This window comes from Heptranchias perlo, chromosome 10 (genome assembly GCF_035084215.1).
Source record: "Heptranchias perlo isolate sHepPer1 chromosome 10, sHepPer1.hap1, whole genome shotgun sequence".
NCBI classification, from domain to species: domain Eukaryota; kingdom Metazoa; phylum Chordata; class Chondrichthyes; order Hexanchiformes; family Hexanchidae; genus Heptranchias; species Heptranchias perlo.
The window spans coordinates 7,408,875-7,435,999 of record NC_090334.1 but is presented as its reverse complement, the minus strand read 5'-3'; the positions used below and the strand labels follow the sequence as shown (position 1 = coordinate 7,435,999).

General features: G+C 43.3%; 1 long non-coding RNA gene across 1 annotated transcript; it reads left to right on the top strand.

The window, feature by feature from the left end:
* Positions 1-205: 205 nt before the first annotated feature.
* On the top strand, positions 206-26,396 carry LOC137326092 (uncharacterized). The gene is made up of 2 exons (XR_010964094.1): positions 206-274; positions 25,737-26,396. It is a non-coding gene; the product is annotated as an uncharacterized lncRNA (long non-coding RNA).
* Positions 26,397-27,125: the final 729 nt, after the last annotated feature.

Here is a 27,125-nt window from a genome sequence, read left to right as displayed (position 1 = left end):
ACTTCTGAAGGTTGGAGGAAAAGGTGAAACCAGTCAAAGGTCCTCATTGTGAAGAAGTGCTTTTAACATTTGCGGTCCAGGTTCCCAGCTCAGTTTGAGATTTGCTGGAGAGGACACAGATGCAATCTTTGATGGGTGATTTGCTCATTTCTGTGCGTACTGTCTATCCTGAGTGGACAATCACACCATCCTTATTTCTGGCAAGTAGATTATATGAGGTGAGCTGAAATTGGTGAATCGATGGAGATTTGTCTACAAAACACGGTTCAAAGGGGTAAGTGTTTTTAGCGATTATCATCTAGCCGGATTATGTCGGAATTTTCCCCTTGGGTATATATTGGGATGCATGTCAGGGTACAGGAAACGCTGTACTCCCAGTGGAAGTGTATTGGTTCCCTACTTACATGTAATGCTACCTCTCCACAACATCAAACTTTAACAGCTTCTCTCGGCTGTCATTGAAACATGTTGGTGCATGATAGCTACAGTTTTCTTTTTCCAGAATTTTTGCACTATTTTACATTTTGGTGCAGTTATCCTTTTTGATATACAGCTTTCCTTTGAGCCATTGGAAAGGGAGCAAAATCATGAAAGTGTAGATCAGGAGCTGTCAAAGATTTTGTTTTCATGGGCCAGTTAGGTTCATTCCGTGAACCATCCGGGGGCCACATATAAAGTTTAAATCCATGTTGCCATTAATTTGCAGATATCTTAAGTCACTGAAACTAACAGATCTTGGTGCTCTGCATTAGGATTTATCTACCAATAGAGCAACAGCATGGTCCTTTCAAACCTATAGGCTCACAAAATTGAAACAGGACAAACCAACAAGCAAGAAATATAAGTACAGATAGAACGGAGTTGCTTGGATTTCGTGCCTTAGATTGCCAGAGCCAATGTCAATGGAAGATGAGGTCAACCGTCTATTACTCCCACATCAAGTCTATGGACTCTGGGAACATTTGAGGGACTGGGTGAGAAACTCTGCCTTTGACAACTTCAGTTCAGCAAGGAAACTCTGCCACCTTCTGGACAATGAATAAAAAGTTTCCACTCCCTCGATGTTCAAATTGCCTACAATGAATGCTGAGAATCCGTGCCAAATTTTCAGGGAGTTGTCATGACGCCTTTGTAATGAGGAACTCCAGCTTCCCAGATCTATTCCGGGAAGTTGTTGGGAGTGTCAGGCTGATTTTTTGGGAGACAAGACGCACCCCTGCTTCCATTGGTCACAGCTGCACTTTGACTGGTAAACGTGCCAGCAGAGCATCACTACATTGAGGCCCATTCATCCACCAGAGTAGTTATTGAGGGGGACTATAGGTATCAGAGGCTTTGCCCTTTGCTCCTGAGTGGGTCTCATTCATCGTGGTTGCTTGCTGTGCCCTTTGCAACTTCAGCATCGGGACAATTGGTATTCAGAGGAATTATTTATGTTGGCTGCCAGGGATGTTCTCCGGGAAACCAAAGTTTCTCCTTGGATTAAAGTATCACGTATGCAGCATTCCATCACACACCCCAAGCCTTCCTGCCAACTCCAATTATTCCATACACACAAATCTGTCAAATGGAATATTGGCCTTTATTTCTAGGGGGATGGAATATAAAAACAGGGAAGTCATGCTACAACTGTAAAGGGTGCTGGTGAGATCAGGGTGCTGGTGCCCTTATTTAAGGAAGGACATACTTGCATTGGAGGCAGTTCAGAGAAGGTTCACTAGGTTGATTCCGGGTAGGGTTGGAAGGGTTGTCTTATGAGGAAAGATTGAACAGATTGGGTCTATACTCATTGGAGTTTAGAAGAATGAGAGGAGATCTTATTGAAACATACAAGATTCTTAGGGGACTCGATAGGGTAGATGCTGAGAGGATGTTACCCCTCATGGGGGAATCTAAAACTAGGGGGCATAGTCTCAGAATAAGGGGTCACCCGTTTAAGACGGAAATGAGAAGGAATTTCTTCTCCCAGAGGGTCGTGAATCTTTGGAATTCTTTACCCCAAAAAGCTGTGGAGGCTGAGTCATTGAATACATTCAAGGCTGAGTTAGACAAATTTTTGATCAGCAAGGGAGTCAAAGGATATGGGGAAAGGGCGGGAAAGTGGAGTTGAGGTAAAAATCAGATCAGCCATGATCTCATTAAATGGCGTAGCAGGCCCGAGGGGCCGAATGGCCTACTCCTGCTCCTATCTCTTATGGTGTTATGGTCTGTCCTTGTGGCTCCCATTAGCAGGAATGACACATCACCCCAACTGGACCTCGCAAGGGGCTATAAAGCCAAATCGAAGTACAACATTAGAAGTGTGCCAACACACTTTTTATCTCCCGGGTGCGTAGTCATGTTTTTCTAATACTTATCCTGGTGCTGTGTCTAAGTGCAACCTGAGGGCTAGTGTCACAAGAGGTGGTTAGCTGCTACTCAGTCAAAGTCATTTTTAGGACTAAAGAGGTCCTTTTATCATGACTGCTGCATCCTGAGAAGGACCGACTGTGGGCTGCAACTCTTTAATCAACTGCTTAGTCAGCCTGGCCCTGCCTCCTACCTGCTCTTTTAGTAGACAACTGAAAGGCTAAGCCAGGGACCTGGCCTATGCTGATATCCCAAGAAGCAGCAGCCTCATGTGGGTGACCTCGGCTCCACACTGGTTCTGGGCTCAGGTTTCCGATGACCAGTGACCTGCGGGATTGCAGATCTAATGGTTCCCAAGATAGTGTATCCTGTAACCCAGCCCCAAGTGTCTGAAGGTTGGAATGCAAGGCACTCGCAAGTTTCCAGAGCTGCAGTCTGTGCTTCCATTGTGGAGGAGGCACCTAATTGTCCTGGGATGTTGCTGTTGGGGTGGATGGTTGCAGTATGCAATGAAGCTGCCGCAGATTCCATTGATTTTGCAATTGAGCAAAAGCGTCACTCAAGTTCCTGCACTTGAGACCAGTGGACTTGTGTCACTTGCTGCATATCCTACGAGAGCAACCTCAGAGCCCATGCCCTTAGTTGGGATCTTTGTAGAACATCATTCTTTTCATTGCAGACTAGAGATATAACAGTCCACAGCCTTCTCAGCCAAAGACTATCTCTGCAGCCACCATTGGTGAACGGCCAAGTCCTTTTCAACTCCAGCTCCCTACTGCTCACTTGGTGCAATATCCAAATCCCTACATTCTGGATCCCGACTGGTGTAAGCCTCTGAACTGGTGTGTGGAAGAGATAAAGCGGGTGATAAAAGAAAAATTTATATAGTGCCTTTCACATCGTCGGGATGTCCCAAAGCACTTTACAGCCAATGAAGTATTTTTTTGCAGTGTAATCACTGTTGTAATGTAGGAAACACAGCAGCCAATTTGCACACAGCAAGCTCCCACAAACAGCAATGTGATAATGACCAGATAATCTGTTTTAGTGGTGTTGGTTGAGGGATAAATGTTGGCGAGGACACTGGGGAAGCATTCCCCTGTTCTTCTTCGAAATAGTCTCACGGGATCTTTTACATCCACCTGAGAGGGCAGATTGGTTTTAACGTCTCATCTGAAAGACGGCACTTCTGACCGTGCAGCACTTCCTCAGTACTGCCCTGGAGTGGGATTTGAACCCACAGACCCAAAGGTGAGAGTGCTACCCACTGAACCACAGCTGATATTGATGAAGGCAGTGTAATAGATGGCGAGGGTACAGGGGCGCCAGAGGTGCAAAGGGTGGGATAGTCGTCATCGTCATCATCATCTTCTCTCAGGAGTTTGAGACGTTCCTCATGCTCATCGTTATCATCATCCTCTTCCCACCCCCACCTCCTATAGGGGAAAGGATATGAGATAAATATGGGTGTCCAACAGCCAGAGAGAATGATGAGATAGAATCATAGAATGATGCAGCATAGAAGGAGGCCATTCGGCCCAGTGTGCCTGTGCCGGCTCTTTGAAAGAGCTATCCAATTAGTCCCACTCCGCTGCCCTTTCCCCATAGTTCTGCAAATTTTATCCCTGCAAATTTTACCCCTGCAAGTATTTATCCAATTCCATTTTGAAAGTTATTATTGAATCTGCTTCCACCACCCTTTCAGGCAGTGCATTCCAGATCATAACAGCTCACTGTGTAAAAAAAATTCTCCCCCTCTTGCCTCTGGTTCTTTTGCCAATTATCTTAAATCTGTGTCCTCTGGTTCCCGACCCTTCTGCCACTGGAAACAGTTTCTCTTTATTTACTCTATGATTCATGATTTTGAACACCTCAATTAAATCTCCCCTTACCTTCTCTGCTCGAAGGAGATCAACCCCAGCTTTTCCAGTCTCTCCACATAACTGAAGTCCCACATCCCTGGTACCATTCTATAAAACAAAATCTATAAAATATATAATATAAGATAAAGAGAGCTTGGAGTTGAATGACAGCTTAGTCCCTTAAAGTGTTGTAGCCAGGAATAGATACTGCTTCCCTTGACACTCCCCAGCTGGCACTGGCCCACCATCCTCTACTGGTGCTTGCCTCCCCTAGAGCTTGATAGCCTAGTTCTCAAAATCTGTGAGCCCCTTGTGCCTGGGATATCCCCATTGGTGCCCTGCCTCTCCCAGGCATTATGTGCTGTTTCCGCCTGGAACGTTATTAACCGTATTAGGTGATGGTAGGTAGCAGGAGGCAGCTGATTTAACTGGAAGGGGCTGCGTCCAAGGGCTTGAGATGGGAGTTCCAAGCAATTGTTCCAGGTGTAAGAATTATAGATCCAATGAGCCATAGTGCGATGTGATTGAAGAATGAAGAAGTTCCTCGCCTACTGGAATGATTTTAATGAAATGGCGTTTGTAGGAAATATTAGGAAGAGCCGCAGAAGCCTCGGAAAATACTGGAACCCTAGTGAGTTGCCAAGCATCTTTTACTCCTTATATTATTGAACTGGTGGGTGTGGTCATGTATTATAACCTGGCTCCCTTGCTGCCGAATCGCAGACGGATTTGTCAACATTGGATAACTGTTTGGTGTGAGTTTCACACGTGCGCAGTAACTCTGACGTCACAAATGTAACTTCAAAGAAACTGCTTTTACCCAAATCTCACCGTAGCACAATTTTACGGTGTTGCCGAATCTGCCCAGAGCAGAATTGGAAACAAGAATACTGGGTTATGTTACAGAGCTGCTTCTGCCAAAGTCTATTTGCTGGTTTGTTGCTCAGCAGTCAGAGGCAATCGGCAGAAACCCCTTTCAAAATCAGTTTTGGTGACTCCGACAGCACTGCTGTCACTTTGACTCCTCTACAGGAGTTGCCGTTATTTTGTGCCAGGATGGAAAGGGGAATCAAACGGGTTGTGTAACAGGCGGCTGATCCACTCCCGGTCGTTTTGCGCTCACACCAAAGTTGAATTTTACCCCTCCCCCTCTCCAGATCTGCAGATTTTTTTTTATTTCTCCAATTATCCTAATTTTCTTGCCATTTTCCTTGTTTTGGTGTCACCATTGGCTTAGTAGTAGCACTCTCACCTCTGAGGTTAGAAGGTCATGGGTTCAAGCCCCACAGGAGAGACTTGAGCGCATAATCTCGGCTGACGTTTCAGTACAGTACTGAGGGAGGCGCCATCTTTCAGATACGACATTTACCCCGCACCTGTCCTCTCAGGTAGACGTAAAAGATCCCCTGGCACCACTCAAATAAGAGCATGCTAACATTTAACCCTCAACCAACATCACTAAAAACAAGATTATCTGGTCATTTATCTCATTCCTGTTTGTGGAACTCTGCTGCGTGCAAATTGGTGGCCGTATTTCCCAACTGTACTTCAAAAGTATTTCATTGGCTGTAAAGCACTTTGGGAGTCAAGAAGTAATGAAAGATGCTATATAAATGTATGTTCTCACTTTCTTTCTCTCACATCTTGTCACTATCTCAGCTATCTATTTGCAGACTCTTTTTTTTCTTTGTTGCCTCACTGAGGACCTTTCATATCATCTACCAGTTTTCTATTATCTTCCTGTTAATGATTGCAGTATCTGTTGTTTCTTTTTTTTAACCTTTGCTTATCTTTTAGTTTTCAGTTCTGGCGAAGGGTTATACAATAAACATTAAGCAATCTTTTCTTTTTACAGATACTGACTTGCTGTGTATTTCTAATGTTTTCTGCCTTTGTTTACGTTTGTCAGTGGTGTTGTCGCTGGCTCTGTGTGACCCTTGTGTTGGGAACCAGGCACAATATAAACTTAACTTCCAAAGGTGCAGTTGACATCAGAGGGAAAGGCAATATTACTAATAGTTTGGGGCAAAGGAGTATGGCAGGTTAATACAATTTGATCTGTGTGAAAGATCTTTCTTTTGAAATTAAGGTGCTTGAATCAAATGTTTAATTTTACTCATCCTTGTATTTTATTACCATGGCCAAATAAAGTGGATTATTGAATGGGGAAGTAATTTAATATATCAGAAATCCAAAAGCTGTTTGGCATGTGAAATACAGCCATTTTAAATAGTACTCCCCCACTGGGGCTAACTCATTCAGTAATTTTCCCATCCTTCCTGAGGGGCAGTGCCTGTGTTCCACATCAGCACTTCCTCCTGAGAGCCTGCTGGAGATGGAAAATTTGATGTGTGTGTGGTGTCTCACATGTTCCTTTGATCATGGTCATCCCATGTGACCTTCTTAATGAAGTAACACCGTAGTCCCATTGTATTAAAACAGGGGCTGAATTTTTTCATTAACAAAGTGCTATAAAAAAGGCAGAATTGGTGCTGAAGATCAAATTTATTCTTTATGATGGGAAAGCAGGATACATGGGAGAGGAAGGAATACATTGCATGAATGTTTTTAACTGACAGTACAATAATGTGAAAGAGAAAGCAGTGAGTTGCCTCCTGCAGTTCCTTAATTAGGTTGGTTATAATCGCGTTGTTGGTCAATCTGATTCTGTACTGATTGTGGATTTGGATTCCATTCTGTACCATTAACTTCTCCGAGCTTGAGGTATATTACCAGCCAAATTGCATCATATACCAGTTGGGCGCCTGGAATAACAGGTTTTAATTGATACTTTTCCAATCCATCATAATGTAGCCAATCAGGATGAAGATGAATTAATCCTGTAATGTGTCCTGTCCCATTGTGAGGCATTTGTCCCAATGAGGCAGATAGAAAGCGATACCTGTAGCAAACACAGTAGGCAAAAAGTTTAATGGATATTGATTAGATTACAGAGGCACTATTACAAGATATAGCACTGTTACTAATTATCATATAGTACACAAAAATGCTTGGTGCAATTAGACAAAACCTTTGTCATATAGTAATGTTTTGGGCAAGATAAAAACCGTGGGCTAGAAATTGGGCCATCTGGCACCCATTGATTCGGTGCTACCTGGCCTCTCGAAGTGCCAAGATGGCGTCTTGGCTGCTCATGCACATTCCTACCAGTGGAAGTAGTTTCTCCTTATTTACTCTATCAAAACCCTTCAGAATTTTGAACAGCTCTATTAAATCTCCCCTTAATCTTTTCTATTCTAAGAAGAACAACCCCTGTCTCTCCACATAACTGAAGTCCCTCATCCCTGGTACCATTCTAGTAAATCACCTCTGCACCCTCTCTAAGGCCTTGACATCATTCCTAAAGTGTGGTGCCCAGAATTGAACACAATACTCCAGCTGAGGCCCAGCCAGTGATTTATAAAGGTTTAGCATAACTTCCTTGCTTTTGTACTCTATGCCGCTATTTATAAAGCCAAGGATCTCGTACATTTTTTAACAGCCTTATCAACTTGCCCTGCTACCTTCAATACTGTGTGAATGTAAACACCCAGATCTCTCTGTGCCTGCACCCCCTTTAAAACTGTACCATTTAGTTTATATTGCCTCTTCTCATTCTCCCTTCCAAAATACATCACCTCACACTGCTCTGCGTTAAATTTCATCTGCCATGTGTCTGCCCATTTCCCCAGTCTGTCTATGTCCTCCTGAAGTCTGCTACTATCCTCCCCACTGTTTATTACTTTTCCAAGGTGGATGGAAAAGATCCCATGGTACCTACTGAAGAAGAGCAGCGGAGGTCCCCCATTTACCTGGCCAACATTTATCCCTCAACCAACACCTAAAAACACATGATCTGGTCATTTATTTCATTGCTGTTCGTGGGAGCTTGCTGTGCGAAAATTGGCTGCTGTGTTTCCCTACATTACAAAAGTGATTCCACTTCAAAAGTACTTCATTAGCTGCAAAGCGCTTTGGGATGTCTTGAGGTTGTGAAAGGCTTAACTTCTCATCCAAAAGATGGCACCTCAGACAGTGCAGCAATCCCTCAGAACTGCACTGAAGTGTCAGCCTAGATTATGTGCTCAAGTCTCTGGTCTGGGGCCTGAGCCCACAACCTTGTAACTCAGAGGTGAAAGTGCTACCAACTCAGCCAAGGCTGACTGACTTATGTAAGTTTGTTTATGATGAGTCCAACACGTGCATTTTAAAAAATTCATTTATGGGATGTGGGCATCGCTGGCAAGGCCAGCATTTATAGCCCGCACCTAATTGCCCTTGAGAAGGTGGTGGTGAGCCGCCTTCCTGAACTGCTGCAGTCCGTGTGGCAAAGGTTCTCCTACAGTGCTGTTAGGTAGGGAATTCCAGGATTTTGACGCAGTGACGATGAAGGAACGACGATATATTTCCAAGTCGGGATGGTGTGTGACTTGGAGGGGAATGTGCAGGTGGTGTTGTTCCCATGTGCCTGCTGCCCTTGTCCTTCTAGGTGGTAGAGGTCGCGGGTTTGGGAGGTGCCATGAAAATCATGAAGTATACTGTTTATGTGCGATGTCCCTCCATTGTTTTGTCTGGGGGTGGGGGGGGCTTTACTCCATTACTGAAGAGTATTAAATTTGTTAGATGTTGTTATCTGGAGGGGGCTATTTGTTAGGTCGTAATTTGCATTTTAAGTACTGATGTTTTGCACTAAAAAGGGGTAATGTTAACTTTTATCGGCGGGTGAAAATGGGCGATAGTGAATTAGTTACATGTTTTACATCTTGCTCAATATTCTTTTCTATTGAAATCAATATCAGGCAAGGTGTAAAACAGGCAGCCAATTCACTACTACCCCTTTTTTTGCCTGGTGATAAAAGTTAAAATTACCCCCGAAGTGTGTAATTGTTCAGAAGGAAATCGTTAGGGTTACTGAAGGTGCTTTAAAAATTCTGCCATTACTCATCACTATCTGTCCTCCTGAAGGCAGGAAGGACTGGGCTACTGAGGTCTCCACCTTTGAATTAAGAGCTAGTTTCAACTCTGAACTCTGATTCTGAGGAGCCCAGTGATAGATTTGAGGAGAAAATGTTGACATGTGGTGTGGTTTTGTCATGGTGTCTTTAATGTGCTTTATAAATGTGATACCATGCAATGTTTGTTAAATGTGCTGGTGACATCCAGTAGCAGAACATTAAAACTACATCAATTTTATTTTTATTGTATTGACCATGCAAATTTACACCGTAAATGGTTGTTGTGGTGTCAGATTGGAATGTTAGCTGACCAGCTAGATATATTGTGTATTGTGGATTAAGATTCACATTTTAGAAATAGTTTTCATTACCTGTGATTGCCTACAGTCAGCTCCATTGGTAAACTGGAGAGATTTATTTTATAGGAAATCTTCTCCAGTGATATTATTAAAACAAGAGGTGGACCATATTTAAACTGCCAAGGGTAATATATTCTGTATTCTAGGCACCTGTGTAAAGAGTAAGAGACCACGGGTAATATATCCTGCATCCTCGGTACTTGTGTAAAGAGTAACAGATGATCAACCACTGATTTAACAACAGTGCAGGGACTGGGTGCTGCAGTGTCAGCAGTCTATGTTTTCAGCCCCTGGGTTCAGATCCAGCTTGGATGGGGTGAAATATTTGCTGACCGAAACAGTCCCACGTGAAACAAATTTGCCAGACTGATACCAATGGTGATGAGCCAAAACTGCCCCAATGCAAGTTGTTCATCTCAGTCTGAGATACCACAAAATGGCTAGTGTGGTAAATGGAAATGTCAGACTGGTGCAGTAGGGTGGTCCTGCTCTGAGGGTGGAGCTATGGCTTGATAGGGTAAAGTAGAGGGAGTTTTATTCCATACATGCCTGACCTGGGAGTGCTTGGTGCTGATACTGGGGGCTTAATTTTAAAACCAAAGTCTGGGTGCGTTGGGGGCGGCGGGGGGGGGGGCAAAGAAAATCAGGATCTTCTGGAGTGGGCAGGAATCCCTGCTCCAACTCGCTGAAGAACACGCACGACCCAGAGGCATCTGGGTGCATGTGCCGTTCCTGAACCCGGAAGTCTCGCCAGCAATTAAAGCCGGTGGGAAGGTATTTAAAACATTAAATCAAGTACTTAAGGTACTTGAAATGTGCAGAAATCCAATTAGCAATGAAGGCAAGCGATTTCAATACTGCCTCGACGAGTTTCCGGCAGCCATTTAGCCATTTAAATGATTGTTTGACAGATGGGGATAAAAGGTGAGTTATTGCAGCAGGGCACTCAGTTCTTTCAGTCAAATTTTTGCTGGGAGATCTTTGTGTTTAAACAGAAAATTCTTGGTTCACACTCAGAATTGTTCTGTTTACGCATATTTACCAACTTTTCGGACCCCCTCAAACCGACACCATCAGGATGGGGGCGCGCGATGGCTGCATTCACCACTACATCCGAGGACGAGGAACATCACCATCCTCGCCAGGCACAGTGTGCTCTTCCGCCAGGGGAAAGGTAAGTTTTTATTATTCGGGTTGGTCGTGCCCATTGATCCGCCCCCCACACCCGTGCGCCCATTGACCCCACCCCCCCGCTGCCATCCCACCACCCTTTTCAAATTGAGCCCTGGGTGTCTGATCTGGAGAGTATTCTATTTCTCAGCATTAACATCCCTCATCCTTGATGCACAGAGTGCATCGCAAACAGAGTGGATCCTGAACCGAGTGGGAACTTGAGAACTCGGTGAGAGTGGGGACTCTGGTAAAGAAGTGGGTGAATTGAAATTAAAATTTAGTTTAAAATTTAACTTAGAACTTTTAAAACTTTAAAAGTAACTGCAAGTTAGTTAATGGTTAACAGAAACTTCAAGTCAGTGACAGTTAACAGTCAATTAGCTGTAAGTGATTGCCTGAATAGAGGGTAATTACTGTGAGCTGGAGGCTGATTGAGCAATTGTAACTGGTGTTTTTGAAAAAGTGTATAAATTAGAAGGTTATCTGCTGATGCACAGAGCGCATTGCGAACAGAATGGATTGTGAACTGAGTGGGAACTTGAGAATTTGGTGAGAGTGGGAATTAAGTGGAGAGGGGGAAGGAGGTACTAAATTTTTTTAAAAAGCAAAAAAAACCAAATAGACTAAAAAGTAATTATCTATAAATAAATATAGACCAAGATATGGCAGAGCAGGTTGTGTCCCTGGACTGCAGTATGTGGGAGTTTGTGGACAGAGAGAATGTCCCGAGCGAACACGTCTACAGTAGATATCTTCACCTCGAATCTCTCCTCAGAGTCATTGACTCCAGCCACTGGAGAGTTTTCCCCCTGATTCCCATTGACTTCAATTTTACTAGGGCTCCTTGGTGCCACACTCGGTCAAATGCTGTCTTGATGTCAAGGGGTGGTAATTGGCTGGATTGGATTTGTCCTGCTTTTTGTGGACAGGACATACCTGGGCAATTTTCCACATTGTCGGGTGGATGCCAGTGTTGTAGCTGTACTGGAACAGCTTGGCTAGAGGCTCAGCTAGTTCTGGAGCACAAGTCTTCAGCACTACAGCTGTTGTCGGGGCCTATAGCCTTTGCTGTACAAGTTACTGTAATGGGGTACATTTTATCAACCTTTTGAAATCAGCATTTTTTTATTAATTGGAAAGATAAACAGGTAAAGTGACTGTACCTTCCAGCGTAGGTTGTTTCTTGACATTTAGCTATGCTCCTTCCATTAATAAAAAAATAAGCATCAATCAGCAATTGGAATTTATCTGATGTAATTGTTTGTAGTTTTGTACTGGGAAGGAAAGAAGAAAATGAATAATTAGCTGACTGGTAATGTGTACATAAGACTGCTAGGATTGGCTTCTTTAAGGTGCCTAGTGTCTATTAAAAGGGAAAGAAATGTATAGTGTAAAATAATACTGGACATGTGTTAGACTGGCATTTTTGATGGAGTCTCAACCATTTTTATAAAACAAAAATTATTTCTATGACTTTTCAATCTGTAATAGATATTGGTCCTTTCAGAAAACAGCATGTATCCCTTAAACCTTCTGATAGGATGAAAAATGAAAGTGAAGCAAACTCAGAGCAGGGAGGTACGGCCGTCCTATCCAGCACAGTGCAGCACCTCCACATCGATGGTACCTGTGGATGGTGGTGAGGAGGCAGTCAGTGCTGACATAACTCAGCCTTCACTGATAGAGACTTGCTCCCCTCAGAGAAATAATTCAGTGGGGTAATCGAGGAGTGTCATTACGTCCTGTGTACAGAGTGGAGAAGGGACAACTGGCTCTAACACCCAGTGAACATGGGGAGGCTGGAGATTTTAATGGTGAAAAAGCTGAACGAGACAACGCTAACTTACATTTATGTACTAAATTTCTTAGAGCCCTTTACAAAGGGGAGGGATGTCATTAAGCAAGAAAGGCAGGGGAAACCAAAGAGACAATCAGAGATGTTTTAGGAGGCATTGAAGGTAGGAACAGAAGTGTTGAGGCAATATAAGTTGTAAGAGAGTTTCAGAGGACAGGGGCACCATGGCTGAAGATGAACCTCTGATGGAGAGAAGCTGGGAAAGGAGCAGTAATTCATATTTGGACAAACGGAGGATAGCGACTGGACATATGGCTGGAGAAGGTGTCTCCAGGAGGGGGGGTTGAGGCTGCAGAGGGATTTGAGATCAAAGGCAAGGATCTTGAATTTGCTTTACACGGAGCCAATGGAGCTGGGCCAAGATGGAGGTGATGGGCATGTGGGACTTTATGTGGGAGTGAATCAGGCAGCCAAGTTGTGGGATAGCTGGAGTTTGTGAAGGCAGGGAGGCTTGAGAAGAGAATGTTAGAGAAATGAAATCTTGAGGTGTGAATGAGGGTTTCGGGAGCATTGAGGGTGAGGCAGGCTTGTCAATAGAGCTCACTTGAACAATTTAAATATCCTAGGTATAATGGATGGACTTAGAGAGCACTCATGCACAGGCAAAATAAAAGCTCCTGGGTGGACCCCAGAGCAACTTCTGTTCAAGGAGAACCTTTTGGTAAGTACTTACGTTAGCTCCAGTTTGGAGGAAATTAGAATATTTTCATGATCAGAACAATATTTGGAAGAACAAACACTTCTTTGTTGCAGAAAATGTGGAAACTCCAGGGCTTTTCCTGTTCTTTCCCAATTATTTCCTTCAAGATCAATTACTGGATCAGGAGAAGACAGGAGGCATCTGTTGGTGATTGACACCCATTCAAGCTTTGCATTGTCGAAGTCTCCACTTCTAATATAAGCAAATATTTTTTCTAGATTCAGTCCAGTGTTGTTTTTTATTTCAATGATGAACTCACATAGTTTGTCATAGTGAGAAAGAGTTAAATATAGACAAGTCAGGAATGTGTCGACATGGCAGGTGTTAATCAGAGATCTCCAACTCTGGAGTTGGACTGGAGTGCCACTGGTTTGAAAGTTGAAATTCTGTGTGATCTTTGCTCCCCATGGCATGCATGAGAGTTGAATTCTGGAAGTTCCATTCGCTTTGGCATTCTCTAATTCTTGAACAAATCTATCATAAGAAACATAAGAAACATAAGAAATAGGAGCAGGAGTAATCCAAATGGCCCCTTGAGTCTGCTCTGCCATTCAATCAGATCATGGCTGGTCTTCGACCTCAACTTCACTTTCCCGCCCTATCCCCGTATCCCTTAATGTCCAAAAATCTATCCATCTCAGTCTTGAATATACTCAATGACTCAGCATTCACAGCCCTCTGGGGTAGAGAATTCTAAAGATTCACAACCCTCTGATGAGTCTGCAAATTTTTAAAAACTTGATCAAGTACTAAACAAAATATAGGTTGAGTACAGTTTAATGTCTACATAACAGTATTTATAGTAACCTTAACTATCATACCTTTGATACATAATCTTTTTTTATTCTTAATGCTGCCAAATCAAGCACGTTACTGTTTGCCGACGGTCTACTGCAGAAATAAGGCGATTCAGCTACTCTAGTTCAGCTACTTCCGTTCTTTACCCCACCTTTCCGTGTCATAAGTTGGATGCGCACAATCTTGTTCAGTTCGAGAGTTGGTTTGTCCGCTAACTTATCAACATTATCACATGGGGCTTCACGTCTGAGGTCTTAATCATTGAGGGTTCTTCGACCACTTCCATATCCCCTTCCTGTAACATTTTCCTGTCAGGTCTAGTCCTGCCATGCCTGTCTGTCATGATTGAACTTAACCATTTATAGAAATTTACGTCACAGAAGGAGGCCATTTGGCCCATCGTGTCTGTGCAGGCCAAAAAAGTGCTGTCCAAAAAAGTGCTGTCCAGCTTAATCCCACTATCCAGCCCTTGGTCTGTAGCCTTATAGGTTACAGTACTTCAAGTGCATATCCAAGTACTTTTTAAATGCAATGAGGGTTTCTGCCTCTACCACCCTTTCAGGCAGTGAGTTCCAGACCCCCACCACCCTCTGGGTGAAAAAAATTCTCCTCAACTCCCTTATAATCCTTCTACCAATCATTTTAAATCTATGCCCCCTGGTTATTGACCTCTCTGCTAAGCGAAATAGGTCCTTCCTATCCACACTATCTAGGCCCTTCATAATTTTATACACCTCAATTAAATCTCCCCTCAGCCTCCTCTGTTCCAAAGAAAACAACCCCAGCCTATCCAATCTTTCCTCATAGCTAAAATTCTCCAGTCCTGGCAACATCCTCATAAATCCCTTCTGTACCCTCTCTAGTGCAATCACATCTTTCCTGTAATGTTTTGACCAGAACTGTACGCTGTATTCTAGCTGTGGCCTAAGTAGTGTTTTGTACAGTTCTAGCATAATCTCCCTACTTTTATATTCTATGCCTTGGCTAATAAAGGAAAGTATCCCGTATATCTTCTTAACCATCTTACCTAACGATCCTGCTACCTTCAGGGATCTGTGAACATGAGCGTCAAGGTCCCTCTGTTCCTCTACACCTCTGGGTCCTCCCATTTATTGTGTATTCCCCTGGCTTGTTTGCCCTTCCCAAATTGATCACCTCACACTTCTCTGGGTTAAATTCGATTTGCCACTTTTCTGCCCGCCTGACCAGTCCATTGATATCTTCCTGGAGTCTACAGCTTTCTTCCTCACAATCAACCACGTGGCCAACTTTTGTATCATCTGCAAACTTTTTAATCATGCCCCCTACATTTAAGTCTAAATCATTGATATATAGCACAAAAAGCAAGGGACCTAATACTGAGCCCTGAGGAGCCCCACTGGAAACAGCCTTCCAGTCACATAAACACCGGTCGACGATTACCCTTTGCTTCCTGACACTGAACCAATTTTGAAATCAACTTGCCACTTTCCCTTGGATCCCATGGGCTTTTACTTTCCTGACTTGTCTGCCTTATGGGACCTTGTCAAAAGCCTTGCTAAAATCCATGTACACTATATCAAACGCGCTACCCTCATCGACCCTCTTTGTTACCTCCTCAAAAAATTCAATCAAGTTAGTCAGTCACGACCTTCCCTTAACAAATCCATGCTGACTGTCCTTGATTAATCCGTGCCTTTCTAAATGACGATTCGAAAGTCCTGTATGGTGTTTTGCTTCCCTGGTGCCAGGGTAAAGGACATTTTAAGGGGAGAAGGGGAACAGACAGAAGTTGTGGTCCATGTGGGAACCAATGACCTAGGAAGGGAAAGGGTTGAAGTCATACAGTCAGGAGATTCAGGAGCTAGGGAGGAAGTTAAAGCGCAGGACATCAAAGGTAGTGATCTCTGGATTATTCCCAGTGCCATGTACTAGTGAGTATAGGAATAGCAGGATAAGACAGGTTAATGTGTGGCTGGAGAAATGGTGCTGAAGGGAGGGCTTCAGATTCCTGGGGCACTCTGACCAGTTCTGGGGCAGGAGGGATCTGTTCAAGATAGATGGTTGGGAGGCTAACTAGTGCAATGGGGGAGGGTTTAAATTAATTTGGCAGGGGGATGAAACATTAGAAAGGAGAAATAAGGTGCACAGAGGATTGGGAGGGGCAATTAACACTAGAGTAAATAATAGTTCAGAAATAGGAGGGATCAGAAAGGAGGTAAATGCAAACCAGTCTAAGATGGGTTTAGAGTGCATGTGCATAAATGCACGTAACATGGTAAATAAGGTTGGTGAGCTGCAGGCTCAAGTCCCCACATGGGACTATGAAACAGAGACCTGGCTCAAAGAATGGGAGGATTGGATACTTAATATTCCTGACTACAAGGTGTTCAGGAAAGATAGGGAAGGAAAGAAAGGAGGCGGGGTGGCAGTATTGATCAAAGAAACTATTATAGCACTGGAAAGGATTATTACCTGAGCCACGAGCAAATTGGCACAGGGTAAATCAGATCAGAGAGATGAATGTGTGGCTGAAAGATTGGTGTGGGAGAAGTGGGTTTTGATTCATGGGGCACTGGCACCAGTACTGGGGAAAGAGGGAGCTGTTCCATTGGGACGGGCTTCACCTGAACCATGCTGGGACCAGTGTTCTGGCAAACCGAATAAGTAGGGCGGTAGAGAAGGCTTTAAACTAAATAGAGGTGGGGAGGGCTCAGGTGGGGCGAAGTTTAGATTGATAGAGAAAAGACAAGGAAGTAGTACAGGAAAGTGATGGGGGTAATGATAAACAGAGTGTGTCAGGAAGGGACTGAGCGTACAAACATAAGAGTGCACTAGCAAATGGGGCCGGGGTAGGAAAGAATGGTAAAAAGACAAAATTAGAGGTTCTTTATCTGAATGCGCGCAGCATTCATAATAAGATAGATGAATTGATGGCACAAATAGAAACAAATGGGTATGATTTCGCGGCCATTACAGAGACGTGGTTGCAAGGTGACCAAGGTTGGGAGCTAAATATTCAGGGTTATTTAACATTTCAGAAGGCTAGGAAAAAAGGTAAAGGTGGTGGGGTAGCTCTGTTAATAAAGGATGAAATTGGTACAATAGTGAGAAATGATCTTGGCTCAGAAGATCAAGATGTCAAATCAATTTGGGTGGAGGTAAGAAATAGCAAGGGATAGAAATCACTGGTGGGAGGATTATATAGGCCCCCTAACAGTAGCTACACTGTAGAGCAAAATATAAATCAGGAAATAAGGGGGGCTTGTAAAAAAGGTAATGCAATAATAATGGGCGATTTTAACTTTCACATAGATTGGACAAATCAAATTGGCAAAAATAGCCCTGAGGAGGAGTTCATAGAGTGTTTTAGGGACTGTTTCTGAGACCAACACGTCTGGGAACCAACCAGGGAACAGGCCATTTTGAATCTGGTAATGGGTAACGAAACAGGCTTAATTAATGATCTCAAAGTAAAGGATCCCTTGGGAAGCAGTGATCATAACATGATAGAATTTCACATCCAGTTTGAGAGCGAGGATCTTGGGTCTGAAACCACTGTATTAAACTTAAATAAGGGCAATTATAAAGGAATGAGGGTGGAATTGGCTAGAGGGAACTGGGTAAACAGATTAGATGGTATGATGGTGGATAAGCAGTGGCAAACATTTAAAAAGATATTTTATGACTCGCAACAAAAATATATCCCTGTGAGGAGGAAGGACTCCACAAAAAGGGTGAACCAACCATGGCTAACTAAGGAAGTCAAGGATGGTATCAGGTTAAAAGAAAAAGCATACAATATGGTAAAGATTACTGGTAAGTCCGAAAATTGGGAAAACTTTAAAAACCAGCAAAGGATGACTAAAAGAATAATAAAGAGGGAGAAAATAAATTATGAGAGTAAACGAGCAAGAAATATAAAAACTGACAGTAAAAGCTTCCACAAGTATATAAAAAGGAAGAGGGTAGCTAAAGTAAACATTGGTCCCTTAGAGGATGAGAGTGGGGAAATAATAATGGAAAACAAGGAAATGGCAGAGGAATTGAACAGGTATTTTGTATCTGTCTTCACAGTAGAAGACACAAATAATATACCAATAATAGTAGAAAATCAAGGGGCAAAGGGGAGGGAGGAACTAAAAACAATCACCATCACTAGAGAAAAAGTACTAGGTAAACTACTGGGTCTAAAGGCTGACATGTCCCCTGGACTTGATGGCTTGCATCCAAGGGCCTTAAAGGAAGTGGCTACAGAGATAGTGGAAGCATTGGTTGTAATCTTCCAGAATTCACTAGATTCTGGAAAGGTCCCAGCGGATTGGAAAACCGCAAACGTAACACCCCTATTCAAGAAGGGAGTGAGACAGAAAGCAGGTAACTATAGGCCAGTTAGCCTAACATCTGTCATTGGGAAAATGCTAGAATTCATTATTAAGGAAGTCGTAGCAGGACATTTGGAGACTCATAATACAATCAAGGAGAGTCAACATGGTTTTATGAAGGGGAAATCGTGTCTGACAAATTTATTAGAGTTCTTTGAGGAAGTAACGGGCAGGGAGGATAAAGGGGAACCAATGGATGCAGTATATTTGGATTTCCAAAAGGCATTTGATAAGGTGCCACATAAAAGATTACTGCACAAGATAAGAGCTCATGGTGTTGGGGGTAATATACTGGCATGGATAGAGGATTGGCTAACTAACAGAAAACAAAGAGTCAGGATAAAAGGGTCATTTTCAAAATGGCAATCTGTAACTAGTGGGGTGCCGCAGGGCTCAGTGCTGGGGCCTCTACTATTTACAATATATATCAATGACTTGGATGAAGGAACAGAGTGTCTTGTGGCCAAATTTGCTGATGATACAAAGATAGATGGAAAAGCAAGTTGTGATGAGGACACAAAGTGTCTGCAAAGGGATATTGACAGGTTAAGCGAATGGGCAAAAATTTGGCAGATGGAATATAATGTGGGAAAATGTGAAGTCATCCACTTTGGGAGGAAAAATAAAAAAGCAAAATATTATTTGAATGGAGAAATACTACAAAATGCTGCGGTACAGAGGGATCTGGGTGTCCTCTTACATGAAACACAAAAAGTCAACATACAGGTACAGCAGGTAATCCAGAAGGCAAACGGAATATTGGCCTTTATTTCTAGGGGGATGGAGTATAAAAGCAGGGAAGTCAAGCTACATCTGTACAGGGTGCTGGTGAGACCACACCTGGAGTACCGTGTACAGTTCTGGTGCCCTTATTTAAGGAAGGACAAACTTGCATTGGAGGTAGTTCAGAGAAGGTTCACTAGGTTGATTCCGGGTACGGAAGGGTTGTCTTTTGAGGAAAGATTGAACAGATTGGGTCTATACTCATTGGAGTTTAGAAGAATGAGAGGAGATCTTATTGAAACACAAGATTCTGAGTGGACTCGATAGGGTAGATGCTGAGAGGATGTTAGTCCCCATGGGGGAATCTAAAACTAGGGGGCATAGTCTCAGAATAAGGGGTTGCCCATTTAAGATGGAAATGAGGAGGAATTTCTTCTCCCAGAGGGTCGTGAATCTTTGGAATTCTTTACCCCATAAAGCTGTGGAGGCTGAGTCATTGAATACATTCAAGGCTGAGTTAGACAAATTTTTGATCAGCAAGGGAGTCAAAGGATATGGGGAAAGGGTGGGAAAGTGGAGTTGAGGTAAAAATCAGATCAGCCATGATCTCATTAAATGGCGGATCAGGCTCGAGGTGCCGAATGGACTACTCCTGCTCCTATCTCTTATGGTCTTATGGATGATGTAGTTGAGGAGTCAAAGACAGAATCTATTTGGATATAATTAAGGAACAATAGAGGAGCTATTACACTACTGGGTGTGTACTATAGGCCACCAAAGAGTGGGAAGCAGATAGATGAACAAATTTGCAGGCAAATTACAGAACGATGCAAGAACTATAGAGTAGTGAATATGGAGGACTTGATTGGAACAATAGCAAAGGGCAAAGAGGAGCAGGAATTCCTGAAATGTGCACAAGAGAACTTTCTGGAACAGTGTGTTTCCAGCCCAACCAGGAAGGAAACAGTGCTGGATCTAGTTCTGGGGAATGAAATGGGGCAGTTGGAGTATGTTTCAGTGGGGGAGCATTTGGGGTACAGTGATCACAATATCATTAGGTTTAGAATAGTTGTGGAAAAGGATAAAGAACAATCAAATGTGAAAATGCTTAACTGGAGGAGGACAAATTTCAGTGAGTTAAAAAAGGATCTTGCCCAGGTGGATTGGAATCAAACGTTGATAGGCAAAACAGTAATTGATCAATGGGAGGCCCTCAAGGAGGAGTTGGTTCAGGTACAGAGTAGACACATTCCCACAAGGGGGAAAGGAAGGTATACAAAGCTAGAGCTCCCTGGATGACTAAATATATAGAGATTAAAATGAAACAGAAAAAGGAGGCTTATGACGAATGTAAGGTTCATAATAAAGTAGAGAACCAGGCTGAATGCAGAAAGTACAGAGGAGATTTAGAAAAAGGTATAAGAGGGGCAAAGAGAGAGCATGAGAATAGATTAGTGGCTAACATAAAAAGGAACCCAAAAGTCTTTAATAAACATATAAATAGTAAATGAGTAGTCAAAGGAAGGGTGGGACCGATTAGGAACAAAAAGAGATGATCTTATGGGGGCAGAGTGCATGGCTGAGGTACTTATTAAATACTTCGCATCTGTCTTTACTGGAGAAGAGGATGCTGCCATTGTAGCAGTAAAGGAGGAGGTAGTAGTGATATTGGATAGAATAAAAATAGACAAGGAGGAGGTACTTAAAAGGTTGGCAGTACTCAAAGTAGAAAAGTCACCCATTCCAGATGAGATGCATCCTAGGTTACTGAGGGAAGTAAGGGTGGAAATTGTGGAAGCTCTGGCCACAATCTTCCATTCCTCCTTAGATATGGAGATGGTGCCAGTGGACTGGAGGATTGGAAATGTTAGATCCCTGTTCAAAATAGGGGAGAGAAGGATAAACCCAACAATTACAGGCCAGTCAGGCTAACGTCGGTGGTGGGGAAACTTTTAGAGGTAATAATCCGGGACAAAATTAATTGGCACTTGGAAAAGTCTGGGCTAATAAATGAAAGTCAGCATGGATTTGTTAAAGGAAAATTGTGTTTGACTAACTTAATCGAGTTCTTTGATAAATAATGGACAGGGTTGATGAGGGTAATGCAGTTAATGTTGTGTGTATGGACTTTCAAAAGGCATTTGATAAAGTGCCACATAATAGACTTGTTAGCAAAATTGAAGCCTATGGAATTAGGAGGACAGTGGAAGCATGGATACAAAATTGGCTCAGGTACAGAAAGCAGAGAGTAGTGGTGAACGGTTGTTTTTCAGACTGGAAGGAAGTATACAGTGGTGTTCCCCAGGGGTTGATATTAGGACCACTGCTCTTTTTGATATATATTAATGACCTGGACTTTGGTAGAGAGTGTAAAATTTCAAAGTTTGCAGATGACACGAAACTCGGAAATGTAGTAAACAATATGGAGGATAGTAGCATACTGCAGGAGGATTCAGACAGACTGGTGAAATGGGCAGACACATGGCAGATGAAATTTAAAGTAGAGAAGTATGAAGTGATACATTTTGGTAGGAAGAATGAGGAGAGGCAATATAAACTAAATGCTACAATTTAATGGGGTGCAGGAACAGAGAGACCTGGGGATTCACATACACAAATCTTTGAAGGTGGCAGGACAAGTTGAGAATGATGTTAAAAAAGCATATGGGATCCTGGGCTTTATTAATAGAGGCATAGAGTACAAAAGCAAGGAAGTTATGCTAAACCTTTATAAAACACTGATTAGGTCTCAGCTGGAGTATTGTGTTCAATTCTGGGCACCACACTTTAGGGAATATATCAAGGCCTTAGAGAGGGTGCAGAAGAGATTTACTAGAATGATACCAGGGATTCGGGACTTCAGTTAGGTGGAGAGACTGGAGAAGCTGGGGTTGTTCTCCTTAGAGCAGAGAAGGTTCATAGTATCATAGTACCATAGTAGGTGCAGCACAGGAGGAGGCCATTCAGCCCATTGTGCCTGTTCTGGCTCTTTGAAAGAGTTGTCCAATTAGTCCCATTCCCCCGCTCTTTCCCCATAGCCCTGTCAATGTTTTCCCTTCAAGTATTTATCTAATTCACTTTTGAAAGTTATTATTGAATCTGCTTCCACCACCCTTTCAGGCAGTGCATTCCAGATCATAACAACTCGCTGCCTAAAAAAGTCGTTTCCTCATGCCTCCTCTGGCTCTTTTGCCAATCACCTTAAACCTGTGTCCTCTGGTTACCGACCCTTCTGCCACTGAAAACAGTCTTTCCTTATTTACTCTGTCAAAACAGTTCATGATTTTGAACACCTCTATCAAATCTCCCCTTAACCTTCTCTGCTCTAAGGAGAACACCCCAGCTTCGCCAGTCTCTCCACGTAACTGAAGTCCCTCATCCTTGGCACCATTCTAGTAAATCTTTTCTGCACCCTCTCTAAGGCCTTGACATCCTTCTTAAAGTGTGGTGCCCAGAATTGAACACAATACTCCAGCTGAGGCCTAATCAGTGTTTTGTAAATGTTTAGCATAACTTCCTTGCTTTTGTACTCTGTGCCTCTATTAATAAAGCCCAGGATCCCATATGCTTTTTTAACAGCCTTCTCAACTTGTCCTGCCACCTTCAAAGATTTGTGTACATACACTCCCAGGTCTCTCTGTTCCTGCACTATCTATAAAATTATACCATTTAGTTTATATTGCCTCTCCTCATTCTTCCTACCAAAATGCATCACTTCACACTTCTCTGCATTAAATTTCATCTGCTATGTGTCTGCTCATTTCAGCAATCTGTCTATGTCCTCCTGAAGTCTGTTGCTATCCTTCACATTGTTTACTACATTTCCGAGTTTCGTGTCATCTCCAAACTTTGAAATTATACCCTCTATACCCAAGTCCAGGTCATTAATATATATCAAAAAGAGCAGTGAACCTAATACTGACCCCTGGGAACACCACTGTATATTTCCCTACAGTCCGAAAAATAACCGTTCATCACTACTCTCTGCTTTCTGTCCCCTAACCAATTTTATATCCATGCTGTCACTGTCCCTTTAATCCCATGGGCTTTAATTTTGCTAACAAATCTATTATGTGGCACTTTATCAAATGCCTTTTGAAAGTCCATATACACAACGTTAACCGATTACCCTCATCAACCCACTCCGTTACATTATCAAAGAATTTAATCAAGTTAGTCAAACACAATTTTCCTTTAACAAGTCCGTGCTAACTTTGATTTATTAGCCCAAAATTTTCCAAGTGCCAATTAATTTTGTCCCGGATTATTGTCTCTAAAAGTTTCCCCACCACCGACGTCAGGCTGACTGGCCTGTAATTGCCGGGTTTAACCCTCTCCCCTTATTTGAACAATGTGTAACATTTGCAATCCTCCAGTCCTCCGGCATCATCCCATGTCTAAGGGGGATTGGAAGATTGTGACCAGAGCCCCCTCAATTTCTACCCTTACTTCCCTCAGTAACCTAGGATTCATCCCATCTGGACCGGGTGACATTCCTATTTTGAGGAAACCTTTTAACTACCTCCTCTTTATTTTTATCCTACCCAATATCACTCCTACCTCCTCATTTACTGCAACATTGGCAGCAACCTCTTCTCTAACGAATGTAAGGAATCTTACAACACCAGGTTATAGCCCAACAGTTTTATTTGAAAATCACAAGCTTTCGGAGCTTACCTCCTTCGTCAGGTGAGTGAGTGAAGGGTTCTAAAATCGCATCGCATATATTAGGCTGGGAGACGATCACAGCAATCAAAGGTGTCATTGGTGTTCAGGAGGTAAGCTCCGAAAGCTTGTGATTTTCAAATAAAACTGTTGGACTATAACCTGGTGTTGTAAGATTCCTTACATTTGTCCACCCCAGTCCATCACCGGCATCTCCACATCATCTTCTCCAGTGAAGACAGATGCGAAGTATTCATTTAGTACCTCAGCCAAGCCCTTTTCCTCCACAAGAAGATCTCATTTTTTGACCCTAATCGGCCCCACCCTTCCTTTGATTATCCTTTTACTATTTATATTTTTATATAAGACTTTTGGGTACCCTTTTATGTTAGCCGCTAATCCATTCTCACACTCTCTATGCCCCTCTTATTAGCCCTTCTCCAGTTAAAAATTTTCACATTTGATTGTTCCTTGTCCTTTTCTGTAACTATTCTAAACCTAATGATATTGAATCACTGTTCCCCAATGTTTCTCACTGAAACATGCTCCACATGCCCCACTTCATTCCCCAGAACTAGATCCAGCACTGCTTCCTTCCCGGTTGGGCAGGAAACACACTGTTCCAGAAAGTTCTCTTGAACACATATAAGGAATTCCTCCCCCTCTTTGCTCTTTACGCTGTTATTGTTGCAGCCTATATTGGGGTAAATGAGGTCCCCCATTATCACTATTCTATAGTTCTTGCATCTTTCTATAATTTGCCTGCAAATGTTCTCCTCTATCTCCTTCCCACTATTTGGTGACCTATAGTACACACCCTGTAGTGTAGTAGCTCCTCTATTGTTCCTTAATTCTAACCAAATAGCTCTTGTCTTTGACCCCTCAACTACATCATCCCTTTCCAGGGCTATAATAGCTTCTTTGATCAGTACTTCCACCCCCCCACTTTCTTCCCTTCCCTATCTCCTGAATGCCCTGTAGCCAGGAATAATAAGTACCCAATATTCCCCTTCTTTGAGCCAGGTCTCTGTTATTGCCACCATATCGTAGTCCCATGTGGCAACTTGAGCTTACAGCTCACCGTCCTTACTTAGCATGCTACGTGCATTTACGCGCATGGAGGGTTAAGTTGAATAAGGCCCAAAACGAGGCGCGGGTATCGCGATCCGCGATTAACCCAGGGCTGGTGCTTCCATCGCAGGCAGAACGAGGCGAGGCATTCATCCTGCCTGAACACTCACCTAAACGAAACATTCCAAACCAGCGTTGATACGAGGATTCAATGACATCCGCACTTTCCACCAGCAAGGGGAGTCAAAATCTTTTAAAGGCAGGCTGTATCTCTGACAGGCAGCCTGTATCTCTTAAAGGTAGCCGGTACCTGAAATTTGCTAAAAATAACAGTCTACTGCCTGCACAGAGTCTGAACAGAGATCAGACATCGCACACGTAAAACACAGAAGCAGGTCCCGACCCTATGTTTACAAACTGTTGAGTTATTTTAAAACATTGAATAAAGGTTGCACACCACTAAATCCCACATCCTCCAATCTGCGTGCCAGACCTCAATAATCAGCCGGTCCGAGGCCAGGCCTGTGAGAGTGCGTGCACCCAGGTTCTCTGCCGATGCACTAAAGGCCTTGGTGCAAGAGTTGGTCAGAAGGAGGGCCATCCGATATCCACGGTGTGGAGTGGGGGGGGCGGGCAAGAGGCCCTCCAGACATATGCTCAAAAGGCAGTGGGAGGCTGTAGGGGACTGTAAGAATTCTGGGAATTCCACCTTTTCCCTGAGTATGTAAAACTTTGGCCATTGACTAAAATCCTAAGATGGAAGGATAGGTGAGGGGTCACCAGACGAATCAACAACACACACAGGGGAATGTGGGAGAATTACTGCTTCAGACATGTCTCTGTTTTAATGCAAAACCTACAGCAGGTGGTCAACAATCAGCACTAATTCGAGAGGCAGTCGGCCATTGAGAGAGGCAACTGCTCCAGACATGGCGGGGCCATGCCTCGGTTCTGATGCAAAACCAATCGACACCTAGGATGTGGGATGAAAAGGGAGCCTTGTGTGGCAAGTGCTCGACGATCAGAATGAATTCGTAGAACAATGACCCATCGACAGAAGCAATTGCAACATGATGAGAGACCATCAAAAGCCATCAGAGATTCTTAAGGACTTTGTAAGAACTGTTTAAACAGGCACGGAAGTGCCTCGTTTAAGTGACGAAAACTATTGTAAGAGAGGGGTGTATAAGTGGAAGCTCGAAACCCTTCTCCCTCTTGTTTTGCTCTCTTGGTTTGCTCTCTTGCTCTTGTTTGCTGTCTCTGGTTCCTTCCAGCGAAACCAACGAACCCTACATGAGAGAACCGGTCAGCCAGACCTGCAAGTGCAAAGGATTGGTGAGCCTCGACCATACATGTGTGTGTGTGTGATAGGTGTCTCCAGGGTCTCCACCAACCTCTTGGTTTAGCGGGATATCGTACTGTAGTGGGTGTGTGGAACTCAATGTACTGTGTAGGACCGTTTTTACAAATATTTTCTTCGTGTTGACGGTATAATAAAACCAACATTCCAATTCAATTCAAACACCGAGTTTGTGTATTCTCTGTGCTATTCGGCTACGTGATTCATCACCGAGTGCGTTAGCATAAGTCTCGTTTTCCTGAACCCCTGATCCGTGAGGTATAAGTGTTCCTTGGCTAGACCGGGGACCAGATATCTGCACCGATCAATAGGGTGAGAACAACCCCTAAACACCCTACAGGACACAGTCAATGCCAGGCCCACGGCATCATGAACATGGATGCAGTGCAGGAAGAAGTTCAATGCGTTGACATGACTGGTCAAGGTGAGTGAGGTCAACTGTCAAGTGATGTCTCCTACCAACTGCACCACTAGCCTCATCCACAGCTCCACACACTACACCCCCATCACCCACATACCAACAAACTCATTCAACCAGTACTCGACTCTTCCAATCAGATGCTTCCTCTCACCCTCTCACATTACCACTATTGCAAGCCGCCCACCGACAACTCGCAGGCCACACACACTGGCAGCTATTCAACCATGACAGGCATATCACCCAGACACACGTCCCGCTTTCTTGCAGGAGAAGGTGGCACATAGCACGTGGCAGTGGCATTTAGCCCCTCGAGTGTGTTCCACCATTCAATGAGATCATGCTAGGCCTGGGACCTAACTCAATATATCCGCCTTAGGCCCATATTCCTTAATACCCTTGGTTCACAAAAAACTATCAATCTCAGATTTATAATTAACAATTGAGCTAGCATCAACTGCTGTTCACAGAAA